Below are 12,500 nucleotides of genomic sequence, written 5' to 3' on the forward strand. Positions count from 1 at the left end.
CAAGAAATAGTATACATAAAAGCTGGTACAACAAAAAATGTAGTGAGGCTAAGGATAAAAGAGGCAAAGCTTGGAAAAGATGAAAAAAGGACAAAAAATAAAAATGAGCAAATGGCAAACATACATCAAACTAATAAATGATTATGTAAAAATACGTAGAGATTAAAAGCGAAATTATGAAAGAGAAATAACAGAAAAATGCAAGGAACAAACTAAACTATATTGCAGGTATGTATATGGTACACTAAAAAATAAACAAGAAATGAAAAAGCTGCTCCAGGGAAATTATGAATATAGAGAAGAACTAGAAATGGCTGAAAATATGAGCAATCATTTCAAATTGATATTCACAATTGAAAATTTACCTAACTGTGAGCGAATAGAGAGAGAGAAATCCCCACCATGAAGGAAATAACTGTAACACAGAAGGAAATAAGTGACCAAATAAAAAGCCTTGATGTCAGAAAATCATATAGTGTAACCATAATCTCACAGATTACAACACAATGGAAAACTACACAGCAACACACATACGAACATACATACACACACACCACCAACCTCTTCCTTCACGTGACCAAACCGTGAAGTACCCCTGATTCCTAAGAACACCTTTTACCCATATCCAATATACTATGTAACATAGATTAATAACCATAATATATTTATGAGCAGAAATAACTAAACATTCTAACCATTGTAAAATAAATTAGTATCCAAGACTTGTATCACTGTAATAAATGTAGTAATATTAGATACCGTGCACCATTCTTTATTGCTGATGCAGGAACTTTGCAGATGTACAGCACCCGACAGAGGCGAGAGCTGTCAGTCTTTGAGGTGGTAGGAAAGCAGACAAAGAAGGTCTGCCAGTGTAATCTTTTTCGTAATAGTCTTTTTAGAAAGGTCTAGAGATTTTGATTTAACCACCAAGAAAGGCTAGAACATTTACACATAGTCCGGATGGAACTGCAAATTAGATACTGAAAGAATGCATAGAGGAGTTGATGGACAAAATATACAATATAATTAAATACTCACTCAAAGAAGAAAAGGTACCACAGGACTGGAAAATGCAAATATTGTATCAATATATAAAGGAAGAAACAAGGATGATCCAACCAACTACAGACCGGTCTCCCTAACAAGCACAGTAGCAAAAATATGTGAAAAAGTTATCAAAAGTAGATGGGTTAAACATCTGGAAGAAAAAACTATACTGAATCCAAACCAATCTGGATTTAGAAAAGGAAGATCATGTACATTAAACCTGATCTGCTTCTATTCGAGACTAATAGAAATAATACAAGAAAGGGATGGATGGACAGACTGTGCCTATCTAGACCTACAAAAAGCATTTGATAAGGTACCTCACAAGAAACTAATAGTAAGAATAGAATTAATAGGTGGCATCAGAGGAAAACTATTGGAATGGATAGAAGACTTCCTGACTAGGAGAAAAATGAGGGTGGTAATTAGAGACAAATTCTCGAATTGGGAAGAAATGATAATTGGTGTCCCGGAAGGTTCGGTATTAGCTCTAATCATGTTTACCATATATGTAAATGACATGGATGAAGGAGTAGAGTGTTATATGAATTTCTTTGCAGGTGACGTAAAAATACTAAAGAAAGTAAGAACAGAGGAGGATTGTGAATCATTACATTTAGACCTGGACAAAATCTGGTAATGGACTCAAAAGTGGGAAGTGAACTTCAATATTAAGAAGTGTAATATAATGGAGTTTGGAAAAAGCAAAAGTAGAATATAAAGAAATTATAAAATTGGTGAAGAAGAAATCAAAAAGTGAACTCGGAAAGAGACCTTGGAGTAATAATCAGCAAAGACATGACACCGGACAAGCATATCAATAAAATAGTCGGAGAAACCTTCAACCTATTAAGGTCAATGAAAGTGGCATTTGATTTCTTGGATGCGGAAATTATTAAAAACAAATATTAGTTACACTAATAAGACCAAAACTAGAGTACGTAGGAACACTATGGACACCCAGTACTAAAAATAATATAAAGAAATTACAAAGAAGACAAAGAGCAACTACAAAGTTGGCACCAACTCTCTCTAAATTAACATACGAACAAAGATTGTCCAAATTGGAATTACCAAATCTGGAACAAAGAAGAAAGAGAGGAGATCTGCTGACTATTTATAGAATAATGAAAGAAATAGAAATCCGTAATAGGAATGATTTATTAAAATGGGACAAAAGAAAAACAAGAGAACACGAAAAGAAACTCCAAAAGGATAACTATAGAAAAGATCTGAAAGAAATAGCTTCCCACATGGAGTACTGGATACATGGAATAATTTATATAAAGAAACGGTGTCTGCAAACACTAGTCAATATTTTAAGAAAAAATTGATACTGAAAGATACAAAGACGGGTCACCACGATCATAGCTCCCTTCGCGTATAATACAACAAGGTAAACACACACACACACACACACACACACACACACACACACACACACACACACACACACACACACACACACACACACACACACACACACACACACACACACACACACACACACACACACACACACACACACACACACACACACACACACACACACACACACACACACACACACACACACACACACACACACACACACACACACACACACACACACACACACACACACACACACACACAAGCACACTACACATTCTACACCTTGACGGGGGAAGGAATGATTCCGTCGACGTTAAAGCGTCGGCAGAAAGAAGCCGATTAGACTCAACTCTAATGCTGTCAATAGAGGATATGGTTTCCTCGATCAACGTTTACCACGTACGGGAACTGCCGAATTCATGAATGCATTAGGGACCAGGATGGAGGGGGAAGGTGTTAGTCCTGAATTTTTAGATGAAGAAATAAATAGGATTTATGAAATAGCATCAAACTTGAAATACCCAAAATATGTGGGCAGATTTCACCCTATATCTTTATTGGGAAATCCTTGTTTCCAAGTTTTTCCCAGTTTCTCCATTATAGAATTTGTTGCAATCTTGGCATTGAATTCTATAGACCACACCGTTGTTGTTAGGCGGGCTGTTCTTGATTAATTTTTTCTTAATGGTATGGTCATATTTAAAAGCTACTTTGATATCCAATCTGTAAATGTAAAAAGATAAATTTTTATTGCCAAAAAGGCAAATATTTCTATATTGGACAAACTGGGAAAAACTTGGAAACAAGGATTTCCCAGTATAAATATAGTGTGAAATCTGCCCAGGAAAACAATGCGATATTTCAACACAAAGCACTATATAACCATCATATTGATTGGTCTAAGGCAACTATTCTAGCCAAAGGAAAGAACCTGCATGAAAGAAATGTAATAGAATCTCGCTTAATATCAGGCACTTTTGATAAAAATATAAACTTAAGCTATGAACATTTTAAATATGATAAATTGGTAACCCAAATGGTGACCAAGGTGTTTCCGTCAGATTGAATCATGTGTGTTGATCAGGTCGATAGAGGTAAGGTCATTCCCCCACCCCACATTGTATTGTCTCCCCTCTCCCCCCCCCCTACGCTTGCTACCTGATACTTACATTTAAACACAACTCTGTATCTCTTTCATTTAGTCTGAAGATGTAATATACGAAAGTACTTACTGTTTACAAGTTTCCCTTCTCCTGTGGCTATTTTGCATTTTCGTATCACGGTGATGTGATTGCTTGCAATTATGAATACCACGTTCGTCTTCAGCGCTTTCCTGGAATCTAACTCCTTACTTCAACAATCCAGCAAATATTTTCTTAGAGCTTTGTTGAGTGCACATCGATAAAAAAAAAAGACTACCCTTCCTCAAGGTGTGTCTTCAGGAACACGTAATTCCCAAATCCCTGCTACCTGATCGAATTGTCAATGTGGATAGTCAACCCTTCGAATAATACGAGAGGCTCACCTTAAGAAGATGCATAGAGGTCACAGAAGATGAAGTTAAAAGTAAGTTCAAGATTTCTGACTGCAAGAAAAAGTGCTTTCATAACTTATTTGCACCAGATGATCGACAAATATTGGTTTCTCATTGTTACTCAGTGCCATCTAGTGAAATTAGTGATGCCCAACAAAAACATGAACACAAATTGCAACATTTGATTGAAAATAGTTATTGGAACAAACATTTTAATCCTGATTGTGCTTTGAACCTGTTATCCAAAGTTTTGGACCATAATACTTTATGTGCTTTAGGTTATGGGTTATCTTTTGTTTACAGTAAAAAGATAAATCCTGTTGAGATTGGGATGTCTCTGTTTAAATTTGAAAACCCTGTGAATAAAACAGTGGTTTAATTAGGGGTTTGATATATGGTGCTATGTTTAATTGTAGAAATAACAGATTTCCAAAAAGATTTGTTAAATCCATGCTAACTTTAAAAGAAGACACATCTTTACACATAACTAAAGCTGATAAAAGCAACACCTTAGTTATTATGGATAAAAGTGATTATAATAACAAAGTAATTGATCACTTACAAGATAAAAACACTTATTATGAACTTAACAAAGATCCTAATGATAAGATAAATAAGGATTTTGATAAAGAATTAAGAACATTACTTAAAGGTAGAGAAGATTTGAATAAATATTTTTCTACACAAAATCCTTCAACACCTTATTTGTATGGGCTTATCAAAACCCACAAACCAAACCATCCCATTAGATCCATCATCAGTTCTGTAGGCTCTGCAAGGTATAAGCTTTCTCAGGGGTTTGTGACAAAGCTTTCTTCTTTGTAGGTACTATTTCTAACTTATTTGTTCAAAATAGTTAAGACTTGATTAAAAAGGTTAAATCTCTCAACATTGATTATCCTTACAATTTAGTTAGTTTCGATGTTACTGGGCTCTTTACTCATGTATTGATGGTATCCCTTGTAATTTTTTTGTAAAATTAATAAGTCTGTGTGCAAATAATTCTTCTTTTGTCTTTGAGGGGAAACATTACACACAGACTTTCAGGATGGCTATGGGGAATCCTCTTTCACCAGTTTTAGCTAACATCTACATGGAGTATTTCGAAAAAAATATTTATTACCAACTATTAAAGATGAAAAAGTAATTTGGTTCAGATATGCAGACGATGCTTTGTGTTTCTGGCCTAATAACCTATCTATTTATGATTTCCTTGTTAATCTAAATTCATTTATATCCTCCATTAACTTCTTGAAATAGAAAATAACAACAAATTGCCCTTTTTGGATGTTGAAATAAATAAAGATAGTTGTATTCTGAAAACAAAAGTCTATAGAAAACCTACCAACATTCTTTCCTATGTTCATTTTTATTCCAGTCACCATATCGATGTAAAAAGATCAGTTTTTATTTCCATGTACTTGAGAGCTTACAGAATTTCAGATCCTGAATTTATTGATGATGAAATTAGAACTATCCGGAATGATGGGTAAAAGTTAAAACATCCCACTCATATTCTTAATTAGTGTCACAATACTGGCAAGAAATGTTTTTACAAAACATGCAATAAAGAACAAGGATCCCATAAATAACTTAATACACTTGTTCTTCCTTTTCATGAAAGCTTTCTTAGTATTGTCAACTTACTCAAGAAATTGGATATCAAAGAAGCTTTTATATATGACCACACCATTAGGAAAACTTTAATTAAGAACAGCCCTCCTAACAACAACGGTGTGGTCTATAAAATTCCAAGCCAAAATTGCAAATATTTCTATATTGGACAAACTGGGAAAAACTTGGAAACAAGGATTTTCCAATATAAATATAGTGTGAAATCTACCCAGGAAAATAATGCGTTATTACAACACAAAGCATTATACAACCATCACATTGGTCTAAGGCAACAATTTTAGCCAAAGGAAAGAACTTGCATGAAAGAAATGTAATGGAATCATGTTTGGTATCAAAAACGTTTGATAAAAATATAAACTTAAGCTATGGACATTTTAAATGCGATAAATTGGTTACCCAAATGGTGACCAAGATGTTTTCGCCAGATTGAACCATATGTATTGCTCTGGTCAATAGAGGTAAGGTCATCCCCCCCACTCCGCATTGTATTGTCTCCCCCACCCACCCACCCCCGCCTACGGATGCTATCTGATACTTACATTTAGAATTTAGATACAACTCTGTATCTCTTTTATCTAGTCTGAAGATGTAATATAGAATTACTCACTGTCTACAAGTTTTCCTTCTCCTGTGGTTATTTTGCATACGCACACACACACACACACACACACACACACACACACACACACACACACACACACACACACACACACACACACACACACACACACACACACACACACACATATATATATATATATATATATATATATATATATATATGTATGTATGTATAATTGTATATGTGTATATTTATATATATATATATATATATATATATATATATATATATATATATATATGCTGGTACATTGTGACAAGTTGATGAAGGTGGAAAACGAATTCACGGGTCTAATTCCGAGTTTCTGAGTTTATTCCTGACCGGTTTGGCTCTATGCTTCTTCACATTCCTCTGAAGAAGCATAGAGCAAAACCGATCAGGAATAAACTCAGAAACTCGGAGTTAGACCCGTGGCTTCTTTTTTCACCTTCATCATATATATATATATATATATATATATATATATATATATATATATATATATATATACATATATGTATGTATGTATGTATGTATGTATGTATGTATGTATGTATGTATGTATGTATGTATGTATGTATGTATGTATGTATGTATGTATGTATGTATGTATGTATGGATATATTATTACAAATCACTCTATAATACCAAAATGTCCACCGGCCTTGTAAAGCTCAGGGGCTCGTAACACCAGGAAAACATTAAAATACTGTTATGTAATAGAAACATTTAGACCCTATGTCTGTTATTGGGTTCAAGCAATCAAGGAAATGAATCAAGGTAGCCACCCCGCTTTGAGGAAATAGGGAAAAGAAAACTATTTAACTTAACTTTAAAGAAATATAATCAAAGAAATTTAGAAATCATATGAAAATTAATACAAGGTGAATGTTATTTAAAAACAACTTACCAAACAGGACATATGGGTACAATTGGATAGAAACATAACAATATGTGACAATGCGCATCCGACCCCTGATCAACATAAATTACGAAAAGATTCAAGTTCGAAAAAATTAACAGGATGGAACGTACATAAAACCGGCTCACAGTTTACAAAGTAGCTCTGAAATTTTAAGCTAATCCTAAGTCCCCCTACTACATCACTCCACGCACATGTTAATATGTTAATATGACATAATTGTTGACTCCGTCTCCGATCTGGAGTGGCAACACTGTAGTTAAGTTTGCCTATTCGTTTCAATACCACGTAGGGTCCACTGAACTTAGCCCTTAATGGTTTACCTTGAAAAGGTAGCAATACCAACACTTTATCACCGGGTTAAATGCCCGCACTTTGGCATTTCTGTCATAGTGTTGTTTCATTCTTTCCTGAACACTCCTTAAGCTTTCTCTGGTCATTTTCCAACATGTGGCCAACTTACCTTTTATATCAGTCACCAACTTCAACTTATCCTTGGAGACAGAACTATGCTCGTTTCAATAAACACTCTTTCAGGACTTTAAGAGGTCCTAAAACCTCGTGTCCGAGCACTAATGTAAAAGGCGAGAGGCTCAATGATTCGTTAGGTACTTCGCGCACGGTAAAGAACAGATATAGTTAGGCTTAGTCTCACCCTGTATCTTTTTCTAACCACCACTGCTTTAACATTGTTTTTAATGTTTGGTGGTACTGTTCAAGAACACTTTGATTTTGAGGATGGTAAGTACTTGACATGACTTTATTTATACCCAGTGCTCCTAAGCTCTGCACAACCTCTCTAGACAAAAATACAGACCCCTAGTCTGTAACTCTCGAGGTAATTCCCACTCTAAAGAAACTAATCAGTTCATTCAACACCACCTTGGCGCGCATTTCACGTATTTATATCGCCTAGAAAATGTATCCATAAAGGTGAGGATATGCTTATGTCACTTAGCAGTTTTAGGCAACGGCCCTACTATATCCATGATAACCTTAGCAAAGGGTTCCTCTCCCACAGAGATTGGTTTTAAAGGGGCTACAGCTACAAGTGTGACAAGCACGACAGTGCTGTACCGCATCCTTCCTAACCCCTAGCCAGTAGAAATGTTTCCAGATACAGTCTAAAGTTTTACGTACACCCAAATGTACAGAAAAGAGACTATCATACCCTAGCCGCATAACTTCTTTCCGGTAGACCCTCGCAGGTACTTTCCACCTACCGGCGGAATAGTACTCCCTCTTCCAAGTAATACTCCTCAGAGTTAACTGCCACTCTCTATTCTATCATACAGATCCCGTATGTCGGGGCCAACTCTCTGCAAATCACCGAGTCCTCTTGCTCCCTCTTGACTTTGTCTTTCTTCCATAAACAAGTGAGTTAAATCATACACCTCCGTTTCACTTTCTCGTTCCTCCTGGAGTAGGGGCCTCAGGTCAACTTCTATCTTAACCTGGGCTTCCTCACTTGGGATTTTTTCTAGGGGTTCATACTGGCCTCATATTTAGGTTTTCCACAGTTTTTCTGATTCGAGACCCTCACTGGTCTCATTAAGTCCTTAGACCACTCCCTCTGTGCGGCCATCGCCCTCGTAACAGCGCAAACCGGAAATAACTGGAAATAACTGTCTCTCAAGTTGCTCGGTCTTTTCCGAAACAACCGGTACCTCCGATACTATGGGTGTGGGACACATCTTCCCACCAACGAAATCATTCCCTAGTATAACATCCACACCGAAAACTGGCAACTTATCTGTCAGCCGCACCATAGCCTGTCCCTCGTAGAGAGGCGACTGTAGGTCTAGGTATAATAAAGATACCGTAACTAGGCCCTCAAGAAAGCCTACTATTACATTCTCTCCAACCACTGGACTTTTTACCAGATTACTCAGCATTAGGGACTGGAGGGCTCTTTAGTCACATAAGATGGTGACTCGCTTCCGGTCTCCTCTTATGGAGATAAAGCCTTGGAACAGATATTGTTGAAGCCCATTTAAGTGGGGTTTAAGTTTATCCTCCAAACTATTTATAACTCTACCCCCATTCTTCCCTGATGGGCTCTTACTTATCTCTAAACTAATCAGTGCCACTATTTTGGCTACACTCTCTCCCTGGCTTTGCCCTTAGTGGAGGTACTTTCACTCTTACTCGTTAACGCTACGGGCTTGACACTCTCCATCTCTCTTCGTTTTTTCCAACAATCTCTCATCTGTTGATCTACCCTTCCTCAGTAAAAACACGACTTAATCGGTGATGACTTACTACACTCATCTTTCCTGACTTCTATGAGATGAGAGCAAAGTTCTCTATTTATCGCCAGGTCTCCTCTCCCCTTGTAAGTAACAGAGAATTTCCCTACAAAAAGTCATATTAACTCATATTTATCTGCTAATATTGTGGTCTCCTCAAACTTGGAGATTTCTTTTTCCACAAGATACAATGACACCTCTTTAGGGATAGATCTCAGATACTCCTCTACCAATAGCAATTCAGCCAATCTCTCAAAGTCCTTATTTATGTTATGAGATCTTAACTACTGGTCCCCCAATAAACGCTTTTTCTTACTAAATTCTACGTGCAACATGTTAGGTTGCTTCCTTCGGTGCCTAAACTTGACCATATATAATTGGGGAACAAATTCACAGGCTCTAAAGAAGGCTGTCTTAACCATACCATAATCCTTCGCCTGTGCGTCCTCTAGGGCGTCGTATACCCTCAAGGGCTTCCTTCTTAGGCTAGTTCTCAACAGCGCAGGCCAAAACTTCTTTGGCCACGGATAATCTTCAAACTCAAGAATCAATCTCGCATTCTACACTACAATAAACTCAGGTCTTCCATGCACGGTTTGAAGACCTGGTAGCACTTGTTCGTTCCCTTGCAATTCAGCTTGAAGTTTAAGCCCTCTTAGTTTCTTCCCTTCTAGCTTCAGCTTTTAACTAAGTTATTTCTAATTTTAACTGAAACCCGCTTAATCGATATTCGGTGTGCCGGGATTCACCATCAGTGTCACTATCTTCCCGTTCCTCTAAATTCGCTAAGCTGGCAGAAGCTTGTTCTATATTTCCCTCATCGTGTCTCGACGACATACTTTCGTCTTGATTCAGCAACATTGCCACTATCATATGTACTATTTATTCAAATCGTAGACCAAATTAGCCCCAAAATAATGTATTATAAATTTTAACTCGGGTATGGTGAGACCTTGTATTTCCAAATCTTTGGGTTTTGTTTGAACAAGTTCATCCACATCGGTTTCGTTGGTCAACCGCATATTTCTACCTTAAACCTATTTAGCACTGTAACCCACGTCCACCGTATTTCCAATTTACAGTTAAATCCTGGCAAACAGGCACCAGTTAATGTTACCAAAAAAAAAAAAAAATCTAGAATACCAAAAGACCCACCCGGCTTGTGAAGCTCAGGAATTCATAACATCAAGAAAATATAATAAACTAGTGTTACGTAATAGAAACTATTAGACACTATAACAATTATTGGCTTCAAACAATCAAGAAAACGGATAAAGGCAGCCACCCCGCTCTAAGGGTACGGGGAAAAGAAAACTATTTGATTTAACTTTAAAGAAATATAATTAGATAAGTTTAGAAATCACATGAAAATTAATACAAGGAGAATGTGAAATGAATATATGTATATATATATATATATATATATATATATATATATATATATATATATATATATATGGAAAGTAAACCACTTGGAAAAAGAAACTAACGAAGAAGAGCGCTTTCGTATATTACATCTTCAGTGCAAAAAGTACATAGTTGAGCAGAAATACATAGTTTATATATACATGAAGAAAGAACAAGAACAGTTTACATAAGAGTAGAGAACATTTACCCCTCGGAAACCGGTAGGTCAGGTCACAAGGGCCAATGCGTCCCACTAATGAGGGAGGGGTGACATTTGGTCACAGTCGCATGGTTAAATTTTACCCTATTATTCTTTTGCTTATTTCTTGGCAGATAAAATTGTCAAGTTTATATAAGCCTTTGTAGTGATATGGATCAAACTGCACTCTATTAAGTTTCTTGCTATTATGTTATTGGTGTGATAGATGGCATGGGCATAATCCCCAATCAACAGGATGATTATTTAATTCAACATGTTTGAAGATTCCATTAGAGTTATTGCCATCCCTAACATTTTTCTTATGTTGTTCAATTCTGATGCTTAAGGGTTTGGCAGTTTGACCTATGTAAAATTGATGATAAGTTTTGCAAGGAATTTTATAAATGTATACTTTTTAACTTCAATACTATTGTTGATGAGTATATGTTTTACTGTATTATTATTCTTAAAAAAGACGAACAAGAAAAAAAAACGTAACTGCACAAGTCGGACCATTTCCCCCTCTCCTCCGACATCGCATCACGCTCCGCTCGATCATTTCTCCGTGCCAAAGAACATCGTGACATCTACGAGCCAACATTCCACCACTCACCGCATCTCAGCTGCGCAAGAATCTCTCACCTTTATCTCATTCTCGTATAATCCAGTCACATATTGAATGCTTATATTCTAACTCTTTCCCACAACCAATTACTAATTGATTCCCCTTTTTTCAGCAGTGCATCCTTTCATCTCTTCTCGCCCCCACTGCACCCCCACTGTGCCCCCACTGCAGCGCAGTCACCACCATATTCCAACATCACATTGGGTAAATAGATATCTTCCCGTTTTTAGTGCCACCTAGGAGAAACACAGTCTCCACACATATTTTTCTTAATACATGAACGTGTCCAAAGCCCACTCTGACTCGACATACCGACCCTATACACGAAGCCAAGCTACGTCTCCACCAACCATCTCCCCTTTTTTACTTTCAACTCTTCAGACAATTCAACTCCTACTCACAACACCATGAAAACGCAAAACTTCATCACACTCATGAAGGACGAGACAATTTTACCACTTTTTAACGGCAGGAACATTTCTGTACACACCTTCCTCACTGAAGTTAACTCAGAAATACTACGTAGGAATGTCATAGACGACAAAACAAAGATATCCATCTTAACATCCAAAATTGACAAACATAAGGCATTAACTGGTGACTTCATTCAGTCTGTCTTGTTTGAGGAAACATTCATTTGATACACTTGAAGAACATAAAAAATAATTCATTTGCGTTTTTTTTTTTAGCCACTTGGAGCACTTTCCCCCCGATACTCTCTTGCAAAAACGTACGATCATGGCCCACACACCACTAAAGATAAGGCAGTCAAAATAGTTTCAGCACTTAAGAGCGAACTCAGAGAAAGTCTCAAAAACTTAAACTGGGTCTCAATTGATAACGTAGTCTTCCTCATTGCATACTTTTCCCTTTTCTTGCATTAACACCCAGACACACTCTAGAA

The sequence above is a fragment of the Oratosquilla oratoria genome, chromosome 27 (assembly GCF_046742065.1).
Source record: "Oratosquilla oratoria isolate Oo_2021 chromosome 27, ASM4674206v1, whole genome shotgun sequence".
Taxonomy (NCBI): domain Eukaryota; kingdom Metazoa; phylum Arthropoda; class Malacostraca; order Stomatopoda; family Squillidae; genus Oratosquilla; species Oratosquilla oratoria.